At 41.4% G+C, this 13,728-nt stretch overlaps 4 non-coding genes across 4 annotated transcripts; 1 reads left to right on the forward strand and 3 right to left on the reverse strand.

The window, feature by feature from the left end:
• Positions 1 to 1,228: 1,228 nt before the first annotated feature.
• Positions 1,229 to 1,300, reverse strand: trnag-ucc. The gene has a single exon. It is a non-coding gene; the product is annotated as a tRNA-Gly (tRNA).
• Positions 1,301 to 2,695: 1,395 nt separating this feature from the next.
• On the forward strand, positions 2,696 to 2,767 carry trnag-ucc. The gene has a single exon. It is a non-coding gene; the product is annotated as a tRNA-Gly (tRNA).
• A 529-nt stretch (positions 2,768 to 3,296) lies between these two features.
• On the reverse strand, positions 3,297 to 3,379 carry trnas-cga. Its single transcript has one exon. It is a non-coding gene; the product is annotated as a tRNA-Ser (tRNA).
• A 535-nt stretch (positions 3,380 to 3,914) lies between these two features.
• Positions 3,915 to 3,997, reverse strand: trnas-cga. The gene has a single exon. It is a non-coding gene; the product is annotated as a tRNA-Ser (tRNA).
• Between the last annotated feature and the right edge of the window lie 9,731 nt (positions 3,998 to 13,728).

The raw sequence follows: 13,728 nt of genomic DNA on the forward strand, positions 1-13,728 counted from the left end.
AAACGTTGAGTCGGTTTGAACTGACTTACACCGCTGACTCTGTAGTTAACCACGTCCCCTCTGGAACACTGAGATCATATGCAGAAAGTCTATCAGAGACTCCTGCGCTATATACATATATTCTTAATCATTATCTTTCTTTATGCATTTTTTAAAATTGAATCTAATTTATTTTCCTTTTTATATTTTATATGTAATTTTAACATGTTCAAATGTTCAAATGTCCTCTTCTCATTTTGAATTACATTTTAGCATGTTATTTTTAAATCTATATTGTATGTAAAGCACTTTGAGCAGCATTTCTTTCTTGTATGCATGTAAATAACGTTTATTATTATTATAAAGACCTCTCACAGAGTGTTGTCTTGTTACAGTAACACCAACATTTTTACTTCACATCCTTTAAATTCTGTTAAATTGCGAGGCCTTTTTAACATTGACCAAGTTGGGATCTGAGGAACTTGGAGACCAAGTCAACACCTTCATCTTTTACAGTGTGGATTATTACAAGGTATATAATTCTGCAGGAAGAGGCCACTGCCATCAGGGAGTCAAACATCCTCATGAATGTCCACTGAAGTAGCAGTGGACACATCAGGTCAGCCGTCCCGTGCACAGAAATGAAATGAGTCTTCAGCAGACATGACCCTGTTGTTGGTCCAACAGATACTGGATTTTCAGAATAAAATGATGCCTGAAATTAACAAATCAATCGGTCTGACAACCTGTGACTTAGTTACTTATTAAAAATGCTCATGTCTTAATAATAATAATAGTCTTTATTTACATGCATACAGGAAATGTCGCTCAAAGTGCTTTACATACAATATAGACAATTTTTAAACATGCTAAAATGACATTCAAAATAAGAAGAGGACAGATTTTAAGGAGAAAATGAAATCACATTCAAAAGAAAAGAAAAATAAATTAAATGAAATTTAAAAAATGCATAAAAACCGAAAAGAAAGACAATGATTAAAAAAAATATATATATATATAAGTGCACCGGAATCTCAGAGTTTCTTCCGGATGTTGTTGCAGCTCTGATAGACTTTCTGCAGATGATCTCAGTGCTCCAGAGGGGACGTGGTTAACTGCAGAGTCAGCGATGTAAGTCAGTTCAAACCCATTTAGAGCCTTGTGAATTTATGTGACTGGACGTTTTGGGGGTTTAAGAGGGACCCACTGAACAGAAGGAGGTGTTTTGGCATATCTATAAACATAAATCTGCGATGGCTGGGAATCGAACCCAGGTCAACTGCTTGGAAGGCAGCTATGCTCACCACTATACCACCATCGCCACATCTGTATGAAAAATGCCTCACAATAAAAACAGGAGAAGAGAAGAGAAGAGAAGAGAAGAGAAGAGAAGAGAAGAGAAGAGAAGAGAAGAGAAGAGAAGAGAAGAGAAGAGAAGAGAAGAGAAGAGAAGAGAAGAGAAGAGAAGAGAAGAGAAGAGAAGAGAAGAGAAGAGAGCATGTAACACTGAGCCTTGTTTTTGTAAAACACCCATTGTCTCTACAAGTTCATGTTTTATTTTTAGAGCTAGCTCACTGTATTACATTTTTTCTGCAGCAGATGTTGCTCTTACTATTACATCGCATTACCAGAGGCTGAATATGAATGGTGAGGAATGACATACTTGTTAGAGGTTTTCCTGTGGGACTGTACTGGGAGGGTGGAATGATCGCAGCTCGACCTCTCTCTCCACACCAGAGACACCCTAACCCTAACCCACTATGTTCTGTCTTGTTTCGAACATAGCGCTTTGATCCAATACTCTGAGTCTGAGGACGTGTGTCAAAACAATCTTGCCATTTTAACTAGAACCATTGATCATCTGCAGTAGCAGGAGTGGAGTTGGTGATCAGCCTCCCTCACTGGACAAAATAAACATCAGTTCATATTATATTTGGATTTCATGTAGTGTTAGTTTATTTTTGAGGCGAACTAAATAAAAACATGAGGTCCTTTTTTAAAGATGCGATGAGGTGAAATAACCTGAGCTCATCTGATAAGAAGGATCTGCACCAACATCTTCTTTGAAATGTGCTTTTTGATGCCTCTCCTGCATTGATCATTAAGACCTCTCACAGAGTGTTGTCTAGTTACAGTAACACCAACATTTTTACTTCACATCCTTTAAGTTCTGTTAAATTGCGAGGCCTTTTTAACATTGACCAACTTGGGATCTGAGGAACTTGGAGACCAAATCAACACCTTCATTTTTTACAGTGTGGATTATTACAAGGTCTGTAATTCTGCAGGAAGAAGCCACTGCCATCAGGGAGTCAAACGTCCTCCAATAATCTGCTGTCTCTGGTGTGGAGAGAGAGGTCGAGCTGCGATCATTCCACCCTCCCAGTACAGTCCCACAGGAAAACCTCTAACAAGTATGTCATTCCTCACCATTCATATTCAGCCTCTGGTAATGTGATGTAATAGTAAGAGCAACATCTGCTGCAGAAAAAATGTAATACAGTGAGCTAGCTCTAAAAATAAAACATGAACTTGTAGAGACAATGGGTGTTTTCCAAAAACAAGGCACAGTGTTACATGCTTGCTTCTCTTCTCTTCTCTTCTCTTCTCTTCTCTTCTCTTCTCTTCTCTTCTCTTCTCTTCTCTTCTCTTCTCTTCTCCTCTCCTCTCCTCTCCTGTCCTGTTTTTAATGTGAGGGATTTTTCATGCAGATGTGGCGATGGTGGTATAGTGGTGAGCATAGCTGCCTTCCAAGCAGTTGACCTGGGTTCGATTCCCAGCCATCGCAGATTTATATTTATAAATTTGCCAAAACACCTGAATTCTATCAATCAATCCATCAGCATTCTGTTCTGTTCAGTGGGTCCCTCATAAACCCCCAAAATGTCCAGTCACATAATTTCACAAGCTTCTGAATGGGTTCAGACTGACTTATACAGCTGTCACTCTACTGAACAATGTCCCCTCTGGAACACTGAGATCATCTGCAGAAAGTCTATCAGAGGTTCTCAACAACCTCCGGAAGAAACTCTGAGACTCCTGCGCTCTTATAAATGTATTTTTTAATAGTTTTCTTTCAAGTCAACACCTTGAACTGGTCACCTGCTATCTGGCTCGTAGGTCTTTAACAAGGCAACTCTGAAACTCTGAGCAAGGAGAGAGTCCCTGTATAAAGTCTTCAAGGAGACACTCCAACACAGTGTTGCTGTTGTGTTAACAAAGCAGAAAGCCTGACATGGAGCTGTCAAGTTTGTGGCTAATGTGCAGGTGTTGTTGTTTAGAAACCATATCAACACCTTCCTTAGGGTCCAATGCATCGTTGTTGACAGGATTTGAACCTGTGCGGGGAGACCCCAATGGATTTCGAGTCCATCGCCTTAGACCACTCGGCCACAACAACTTCACGACCAAGAAAACCAAATGGATTCCGTCATCGAAACTTCAGAAGCCTTTTCGATCATAGGTCAATATATTTACTGCTCCAAAAACAAGGCCAGAGAACTGCTTCCATTTTATTAGAAAATTCCCTTAAATGGGTTAAACTATTTCAATTTGTTGTAAAACTATGGATAACAATAAAATTAGTGCTCGTGCATGTAGAATTCTTCAAAGTTTTGTTGCATTTGACTTGTAATCAAATCCTCCGAGAAAGGGCTCTGACCTTCCAGCATGATGTCATAGATGGAAACAGCATCGTACTCTTTCAATTCATACAAACAGTTTCTCCTAATGTTGTAAACATTGTTATTTTGTTGATGTTCTCAGTTCCACGGGGCATCTATTGCAGTTCTGTCTGTCCTGGGAGAGGGATCTCCTTCACATGTTCTACCCCTGTTCAGAGGAGTTGTTCCTTACTCTTGTTGAGGGTAAATGTTGTAGCACCTGGTTAATCTATGAGATGGGCTACACAAATAATATTTGATGGATTGATTGATCGTTGTTGACAGGATTTGAACCTGCGCAGGGGTGACCCCAATGGATTTCGAGTCCATCGCCTTAACCACTCGGCCACAACAACTCGATGTATGGTACAAATGAATTTACAACTCACATGAAAACTTTGTAAACATTCTGTATCAATGGATAGTTATAAACAAATTATCAGGTAATATTAACACAAGCTTCCCAGAGTTGCTTAGGCTTCAGTCTATTAGTCTTTTATTAGTATTTTACATAGAGAGAGAATATACACACATAATTTCATCACTGCTTCATGTACACAAAGTGCACATCACAGATTGTGTATGGAATGAGATGACCATAAAATCTGCTGACTGTAACACAACCATGAAGTGTCACAGTGATGCCATCATACCATCAGAAAAAATGTGAGTGTGAGTGTTTCACTGCCAGGAGCAAACTGGAGGAAATATTTTGTAAATGCTCCTGATCCAGTTTTAAACGTTCATTACTGACATCCTTACATGATTACAAATACACTGCACTACATGATACTGAGAGAGGACCGGGGGACACTGCTGGGGGCTGACTGCTGCTTTCCTACTTCTCTGACTGTGTATTTAATAACATGAGTAATGAGGTTACATGATCCATCCATGCAAGGATAAATCAATCTCGTGCTTTCTCCAGCAGGTGGTGCTATAAGCCTGCTGGTCATCCCAACCTATGGCCTTTCTTGAAAAAAGGTTCATGACACATTTCTGAAGTTATTCAGCAAAGTATCACATTTTACTTCTTTAAGGCAACTATGACTAAAATATTGGCATACATTATACAGAGTGCTTTAACTATGATTTAAAAAAAACAACCCTGCACTGCTGTGTGTGTGTGTGTGTGTGTGTGTGTGTGTGTGTGTGTGTGCGTGTGTGTGCTTGAACTTGTTTTTGCACCTTTTCCAGCATCAACACTGACATTTTCAAAACCAGTAGCCTGCTCCCCATGAGCCAAAACGTTGTTTCTAAGCTCCTGGTTAAGGTCAGAGGTAAGACGTGAATTGTGGTTAGGTTAAATTTAGGATTAGGCATGAATTGCACACGGTTAAGGTTAGGTTTAAGGTTTTGGTTAGACAGTCCACAATGAATGGAAGTAAGGACCATTTTGAGCTTAGAACACATTCAGTCAGGACATTTTGGCTGGTGCTCACTTTCTGACCCTCTTTCAAAACACTAAGATTTTCTTTTAGGGTTAGTGTGTGTGTGTGTGTGTGTGTGTGTGTGTGTATTTTGACAAGTGAGCAGCCGTCACACTTTGAATGAGGTCGGTACAAGCTGCTCACATTGCTCAGGTTGAGAGAACTGTCCCGAGGCAGTGATATATATGTGTGTGTGTGTGTGTGTGTGTGTGTGTGTGTGTGTGTGTGAGTGCCTCCACATGACTTCTAGCATGCAAGTGTCTACTGTATATGCTCATGCTGGTGTGAAAGCGTGTTAGAGGGGGGAAAGAAACCCACTCATGAGTATATGTGTGAGTGTGTGTGTGTGTGTATCAAAGTCTTATAATCTCAGCCATGATTAACAGTGGAATCTAACTGGTCACAATAAGGTCTTTGTGCTGAGTTCAGAGGCAGCAGGTGAAAACTGCTCCAGACCTCAGACCGACCAGAGTCAGTACAGTGCGCTAACTCTGCCCTGTCTGCATGTGTGTGTGTGTGTGTGTGTGTGTGTGTGTGTGTGTGTGTGTGTGTGTGTGTGTGTGTGTGTGTGTGTGTGTGTGTGTGTGGATCAGCACATGCTTAAGTGGCGGCATGTTTGACCATAAGCTTGTCTGTATGCATGCCAACCACGATTAACCATGTTTAAACCTTTTGAGGATTAAGTGATTTTTAGACTGTTCTTTGGTCAGTTCACCTTAAACGAACTATGGATCCTTTGTTACAAAGCAAAAACATTAATCTGTGTTAGTTGCTATAATGGCTCTACTTTTGTATTATTTAAGTGAAAGATTTCAATGCTAGCTAAACCAATAAAATCAAGTATCTGACTAAAAATAAACAAGTGAAGAAGCCATGTGAAGCAGATCTGGTCGCAGTTTCTATCTGAGCCTGAGTTGCTCCATCATCACATACAAATATGGATTCCGTGCAGGTCTCCTCTGCCAGGACGACAAAGCTGTATCTGTGCCGTCCTGATGGAGGCCAGTGGGGCACTGCGGTGTCATGACAGCACCACATTCAGCCTCTGACATTTCAACAGCCGTTTACGTGACGCTCCGCCATGAAGACACTTTTCCTTCCACGAAACCCGAAGCTGCACCTTGGGATGATGTAGATGACTTGGCTTGTGTGGGTGTGTGTGTGTGTGTGTGTGTGTGTGTGTGTGTGTGTGCATTTATGTGGCTCATTTTCCTGCTCATGGCTTCTCTCAAGAAACCTTCATGTGTACATTGTCAGTGGTTATGTGCTTACCTCACTCACTCTGTTTATTTCCTCTCACCAAATTGGTTTGCAATGTTGACTGTGACGATTACGTTTGTTTGGCGGAGGATTTTCTCGTGTACATTTTGCGCCGAGAGTTTTTCAGAGGGAACCTTGGTTATAAAATCATATGCATGCCTTGGAATTATAGTATATTTTTTTGCATTTTTGTGCGTGTGCAGCTTTGTAGCGAATACACAACCCCTTTTGTTTGTCTTGGCGCCAGTGGCCCCCTGCTGTTCGCCTGTTTGTGTTACCCTCCACCAGGCTGGGACTCGCATGAATAAGGGAGAAGAACATGACACATATTCTATGAGGTGACTTTCCCCACACTCCTTGGCTCTGCCCGGCTCTCCTGGCTTGGGGCCTCTGGGCATGGATGGATGCCCGGTGGGGAAGTCAAGGGGCGTTATGCGGCTACATCCCTGGAGGACAGGTTGGTGGACTGGTAATTTTCAACGAAGCAGAACCCAAGTTGTTCCTAATAAACCGCGTGTGTTCCTGCCTCCATCGCACACAAAAAGAAATGTGAGTTAAACATCTGCAATGTATGAAAATTAAATCAAATTCAAGATCACAGCCAAGGAGAATACGCTGGTAGTCTTGCCAAGCTCGCACTGAATGATGAGTAGGAATATTAGGGGGGGAAATACGAGGAGAGCTAAAACAGCCTAAAATGTCAAAGCGTTACCACAGAAATACTGCTTGTATTCAAATGAAACAACGTTGGTGTTGCCCTGACATGGCCTTTGTGTTCAAAATTTTACTTTACACCCCAAGGGGGGGGCAGCAGCGCCTTCAAACAGAATTTCAATGGCCTTAAAACTTCTAGCAACACAATAAAACAGCACACAAACATTCAAATAAAAAGAAACAACAAACTCTGTCACCAGAGGATTTTTCTGTGTCACATACAAAGACACATGAGCTGCGCTGAATCACAACCTCCTTTAACGACTCCGTTTGTGGTTTTAACTGATTTTTCCACTCTGCGTGCCACCATGTAGAAGATTGTATGTTGTCACTGGCAATATCTGCAACACAGACTTAACACAGGGCCTATCCAGTGACACCGGGGTGACCGTCATGTTGGCAAGCCACTAATCTGGATCTTTTTTAAGTCAACAAACATCAGAAAATGAATCCTTTGTTGCACGGAGAGGAGTTTCACAAACATCAGCTTGCCCAAATTACATACAATGCCTCAAAGAATGCACCAAGCTGACCATGGGTGGTCCTTGCAACATGGCATTTTTCACTTTCCCTTCTTTGTAATAACATTTTTCGAAGATTTCACATTCAAACCCTTGTGTAATTTCTTCAGGACTACCGAGAAATCTTTCATAAACACGACATCAGATATATTTAGTGTAGAGTAGAGTTCAAGTATGGCTGCCAGGTACCTTTGCCCAATCACCACAAACATCCCATCTGAAGGGGGCTGACAGTAACATATTTAATTGTGGTCTACCAGTGATTTGGTTCTTGAAATCACAGGCCACCTCTCATCAAGCCACCAGCACGGATTCCATCTGTATCACATTACTAACCCCTTGCTGCTGTGCGATGAAGGTGTTCCTGCTCCGTGTATGTTTCATCACAGAGCTCCGGCAAACTCTCCTGAGCTCTAAGCGATCAGCGACCACTGACCCCCGCAGAAACCCAGGGAGATGGATAGCGCACGCATAAATGCTAACACAAGGCAGGATCACTATCGCGGCCGGCTACTGTGGGGGCCCAGTGGCTCGGATTCTGACATGAAGCTGATAACTGCTGGAGTTTAAAGGCTCATTCTACATCCTGGTTCTGTCATGGAGTCCTTGATAAAAAGGAAGACTAGAGAAAGCTGCTGCGGAGCCTCACAGTTAGTCTGTCTGATTGTGGCAGACCCACAGCACCTACAAGCAGCCACAGCTTAGCTGACACAGATTAATCACATGAAGTGATTGACTGATAGAAACTGGTGGGTCACCTTTGCAACAAAAGATCATATAATATGTGAATAAACATCTACAGTGCATCTGAAATCAGTTCCTTTATACACGTTGTTAACTTAATGCCTCTATGTGTAACAATGAACACAGCTACCCCCTTATCTGAACTGGGGAAATTGACATGAATGAGCTAAATGCAACATAAAGTATGATGTAAATTTTAATTTTCCTGGGATACACCTCTACCTGTATCTCTTCCAATGCCAGCTGGGATTGGCTCCAGCTCCCCCCACAACCCTCAAAGGATAAGGTGTATAGCTAATGGATGGATGGGTCATTTTCTCTACTTACCTGCAAAAGAAAATCCATTAAAACTATTTGAAAGAGGCTATAATCACATAAATATCATATTGATAGCACCATTAAAGATGCACTATTTAGTATGGTGTTCCAGACATAAGCCATGCTTTCCAGCTCTTCCTGGGGGATCCTGAGGCGTTCCCAGGCCAGATGAGATATGTAGTCCCTCCAGCAGGTTCTGGGTCTACACCTGAGTGTCCTCCTAGTTGGGCACACCCAATAGATCTCCAATGGAAGGCACACATGGAGGCTTCATGATCAAATGCACGAACCACCTCAACTGTTCTCTTTAAACATAAAGGGGCTGTGGGTCTACTTGAGTTTGGGCATCCTTCTAGATGCCCTCACCCCTCACCCTATCTCTAAGGCTGAGCACAGTCACCTGAAGGAGGAATCTCATTTCGCCAATTTGTATTCGCCATCCTGTTATTTTGGCCATTACCCGGTTTCCCAGCGAATAATTTATGAATCTTGATCAAAGCAATAGCATATTTAGGGGACTGATATTTATGAGTGTGTGCAATTTGATGCATCTGCAGTTTAGACTGCATTTACATTCATTGTTTAAGACATGCAGGTGCCCTGTAGTGTTACTTGCAGTATAATGGGAATGGCAATATTATTATGAAACTTAGATTATTTATTACATTTGGCATCATATTTTTGCATAACCTAGCTAGAAAATCTTTTAATGCAATCTATTAATCTATTCAGCTAGATTACTCTTTTTTTAAGTCGACTGTTGTAAGTAAAACGAAAATGAATTCCAAATCCAAACTGCACTGATGAGAACAGAAAATGTACTATACATTATTATATTCTGAAAAATCAATAAATTTGATTCAGTGAACCTACTTGGCCACACAACCAGTAAAAGTCAAACTCCAACTTCCCCACGCTGGCAAACATTGTTTATTTAGCTCTAATCATCCACTGTCTCACATTAAAGATAGTTAGCTTTATGACTTCCTTTGAGTTCCCTCTCTGAAACTCAAACCAGTCAGCCCCCCCCCCTCGTTTCCCATGAAACTCCACAGAGCCGACAATCCGACTCACTATTTATTCTCCACCATATGAACCCAAGTGCAAGTCTTGTCTGTGTAAATACAGGTGAAATGAGAGATCTGTCTGAAGGGGAGGTGGAGGGTGTGCAGGCTGGATTTAACAGGACATGCCATAGTTACTTTACTGTCTCTGTAACTTTAATCCTTATTCCAGAGGACTTGGCACGCACCTAAGCTTTCAAACACTGCCCCGAGAATGTTAATGTAAGCACTAAATCTCAATTAACAACAAGGAAGCATATTCTGTGGCTCCCGTGGAGATTTATCTTCTGCTGCGGCTGGGTCCAAATGGAGAAGGAGTATTAGGGAGGATTGAATATGGAGTCTAAACACACTGTGCACATTACAGCTCATTAAACAGCCACTGGCCAACACATCGCACCTGTAATGTTTTCTCACTGATTTATCAGTATGTACTGGTGGTGATAGCATCATTTAATATCAGCAAAAAAAGAGGAAAAACATCTCCGTTGCAAACAAAAGTCCTTCTGGCTTACTTTGTGTGCTTATTTGACTTTAGCAGAGGGTGTGAGTTGGATTTCTTTTTAAAGCTACAGAGCTTTAGAGTGAATTTCAGCTCACTGTTTATCTGTCCAGTCTGTAAACTTATTGTTTTTGCTTCACTCTTCTCGTTGCATCTGTTTTGCCTGTGGCCGCGTTTTCAGTGAAGAAGCTCTGAAAACCAATATACACCCAACCTTAGAGGCACCAGACAGCAGACAAACACATTTAGAAATTAGCTGGGGAAGATAGTGGATCATTTAACAGCTAAAACCTCCAGGAGGTGGTGGAGACCAAAAACAGAGCTATAAGGGAGTGAATATTGGACTCACCTTCATCAGATGGATAGAAACACTTTACACCTTACACTAGATGTGTAAATAAGCAAACTTGTTTTGTTTGCTTCAAAATATCAACATAAAAGATAATGTGTCAGTGTATATACAGTATTGTAGATACAAATGTGCATATGTGTATATATTGTTTATTACGAAACATTATGTTTGCTATGCTTTAAAGCAGTTGACAAAAAAAATGAAGGGGCAAATGATTAAAAATGTAGCTGCTAATTCTTTGTAGAGGTAAATATGTTTGTTTCATGCATACAAGAGTTGTATTAAGTGTTGTGTCGGAACCATATTGCACAGCCTTTAATGGATCATATATTGGCAGGCTAAAGTTGTTTTCCTCGTCTGATTATTCTGGGTATAAAGAACTACTTTGTGTGGGAGATTTATGGGATTTACTTGCAGAATTAGGATTAAAATGCTATTTATGTTTTCATTGCTGTATAACCACCAGAAACAAAGAATGAGCCCTGGTGTACATTCGTTTCCAGGGAGTTCATCATGTTTCAATGCCAAGTTTATAGCCCAGACAAAACAACCACTCCAGAAAGTCTTTCACGATTTTTAACATTACTTGAAGGCAACCATAGATACACGCTTGGGAAGGGAGTGGTGAGGCGTAGGGTATTCAGTAACTTGCAATCTGCAACCTCACCACAAGATGCCACTAAATCCTACACACTGGACTTTTGATGTAGTGATGCGTAAATCTCCACCTAATAACTTCAAGTTTGACCTCACCAACAGCTGGTGTAACTGGTAGCTGGTTTCTGACCTCATTACTTGACCATAGACAATGAGTTCTTCACTTTCACCATCTCCTCGTCTGAGCTACACTGATGCTTGACTTCAAGGTGGTGCTGTTTCATTCTTCTCAGGCTCATGGAGCAGGGACCCAAACACTTATGGAGTCCACATTGTTCTCAGGGCAACCTGCTGCTGTCAATCCAGTCCTCCTCCTCCTCCTCCTCTTCCTCCCAGCCATGCATCTGTCTCTCTCTCTCTCTCTCTCCCCTCCTGCAGTCCTCTGTTCCCAGCGTGAGGGCCAAACCAACCGCTGGTTCCCTGAGCCAGAGGCCGCCACCCTCACAGGACACGCAGGCCAAGCATGACTTCAAAGGTCATAGCTTGTGGGCATTTCATTGGGTGTGTTCTAAAGTCTGTTTTGTGTTCGTATTTTAATTAAATTTTCCCCCCTTGAAAACAAAGGAAGGCTGAGGAGCAAACTGGCCACGTCTGGTTTGTAGCAAAAATATATAAAACTGTTTGAATCCATTATTTAATGGATCTGAAAGCTGCATCTGTTGTGAATGGGAACAAATTCACAGAGAACCTTTTCAGTTTCCCTCAACCTAGGAGAGTTTTTGTGTCCCTGTGTTGTTTCTCAGCAGTTGGACAAACCAGTGACTATCTGGTGAACATGATCTTCCAGCAGTATAAGAGTCAGATATTCCTCATAGATTGATATTCCCTCAGGGGTTGGTTCACACTAAAACTGAACTGTGAGTAAAGTAAATATTGGAGTTGAATTTGTCTGGAGGCCAGAGACAGTTTGAAAGTCCGTTTTTTTGTTTTTTTTTATGGCCGAAAAAAATCCAAAATCTAAAGATTATACCTCTTTAAGTAAAGGTTACACACAGCAAGAATATATTCTTCCACTTTCTTCCACTTGTTGTCATTCAACATCTTTATTATCTGAGAGTCATATAATAAAACAAATCTTTAATCTGAAATGAAGTCAAACGAAGAACAGAAATGTATTGTCATGATAATATGAGAAATTACATTTTTACTGAAAAGTTAGTTACTGTAAACTGTGCTATGTGAACAGCAACACAACAGGTTGTCTTTTTAGTGTGCAATGATAGTTTCAATAATATTCCACATAATTTAAACACAAAGTAAAACAACAATACTTTCAAAACTGTAAACTGAGTAAATCTTCTCTTATCTTCTCTTAACATTTCATGAGAAAAATATAAATGAAACGACATCATAACAAAAAGGTTTTCATCACTTTTTATCATTGGATCACAACTCCTGTTAAACCAGGCTGACAACAACTTCCATTCAGGCAGTGGCTCAATAGTTGATGCTCAAAAGGCAGATTTTCATTGTAGTATTTTATTGGAACGCTCCCAGGGAGCTGATACACATCTGCATATGTGAAGCGTCTGCTGCGGACATGTCGTCTCCTCCTCCTCCTCGTCAGTTTGTCCTGCGGGGCCACTCACATTCCCCTCACACATGTCTGTTTGCATGGTAAAGAAGCTCTTTTCTTGGCTCTCGTAGATTGCACGTCTGACATGCATGGAAAACAGACAATGAGAAGTGAAGCTGAACTTAACATTTGCATCGTCAAGTACTGAAAAGTGGATTCACGTCATTTCTCCGTGCTCCTCCTGACTTTGGTGAAAGGCGCATGTGTCCGTGCGGTTTTTCTGTGCGCCCGTACACATGACCACTGTTTGCGTTTGTATGTGTGTGTGATCCTAATCATTGCTCTAGTCTCTGTCCGGCGTGCTTGCTTTGTGCTGACATATGGTGCCGCCACGGCTGTTTATCTGCACCTTAACTAGACACACAGGCTGTTAGGAATGTGTGTGGGAGAGGACAGTGCTGAGCTAACAGACTCTTCTTCCACCGTCTGCTCTGTTTACCTGCCATTGTTCGCTGCTCCTGTGCGGAGATGAAGAGAAAGGAATGATTTATGTGTGTAGTGACACCAACAAGTGTTTTGGTTGCAGTGGCGCCAATGTGCTCCTTTATCCTGGGCGATCAGCTGAAGCCCAGAGGCCCCGACTCCACAGGTCTGTTCATTTGAAGGAAGTTTTACAAAATGCTAAATGCTAAATGCAGAAACTTTTTTGTGTATTTATTACTTGTGGGTGTTTTAAAACGAAGGATGCGATGATTTTACAGGAAAATTTGTTATTTTCTGTGTTTTTAGTCTCCATTAAAAACAACATTTGGCGAGCCAACGATTTCCTGGGAAGAGACAGGCGTTGTTTGTTAATGAAGTCAAGTCGCCCACTGGCGGACTCTCATCTTTTATTCCCCCATTGAATTCCCAATGCTGCATCTGATATTGCTGATGTTGTTTTTTCTTTGTCTCCTTCCTGAAAAATGAATAGTGGCTCTGTCACGTCAGGGAGCAGGGCCCTGGGTTG

This window comes from Hippoglossus stenolepis, chromosome 19, assembly GCF_022539355.2.
Source record: "Hippoglossus stenolepis isolate QCI-W04-F060 chromosome 19, HSTE1.2, whole genome shotgun sequence".
In the NCBI taxonomy this organism is placed as follows: domain Eukaryota; kingdom Metazoa; phylum Chordata; class Actinopteri; order Pleuronectiformes; family Pleuronectidae; genus Hippoglossus; species Hippoglossus stenolepis.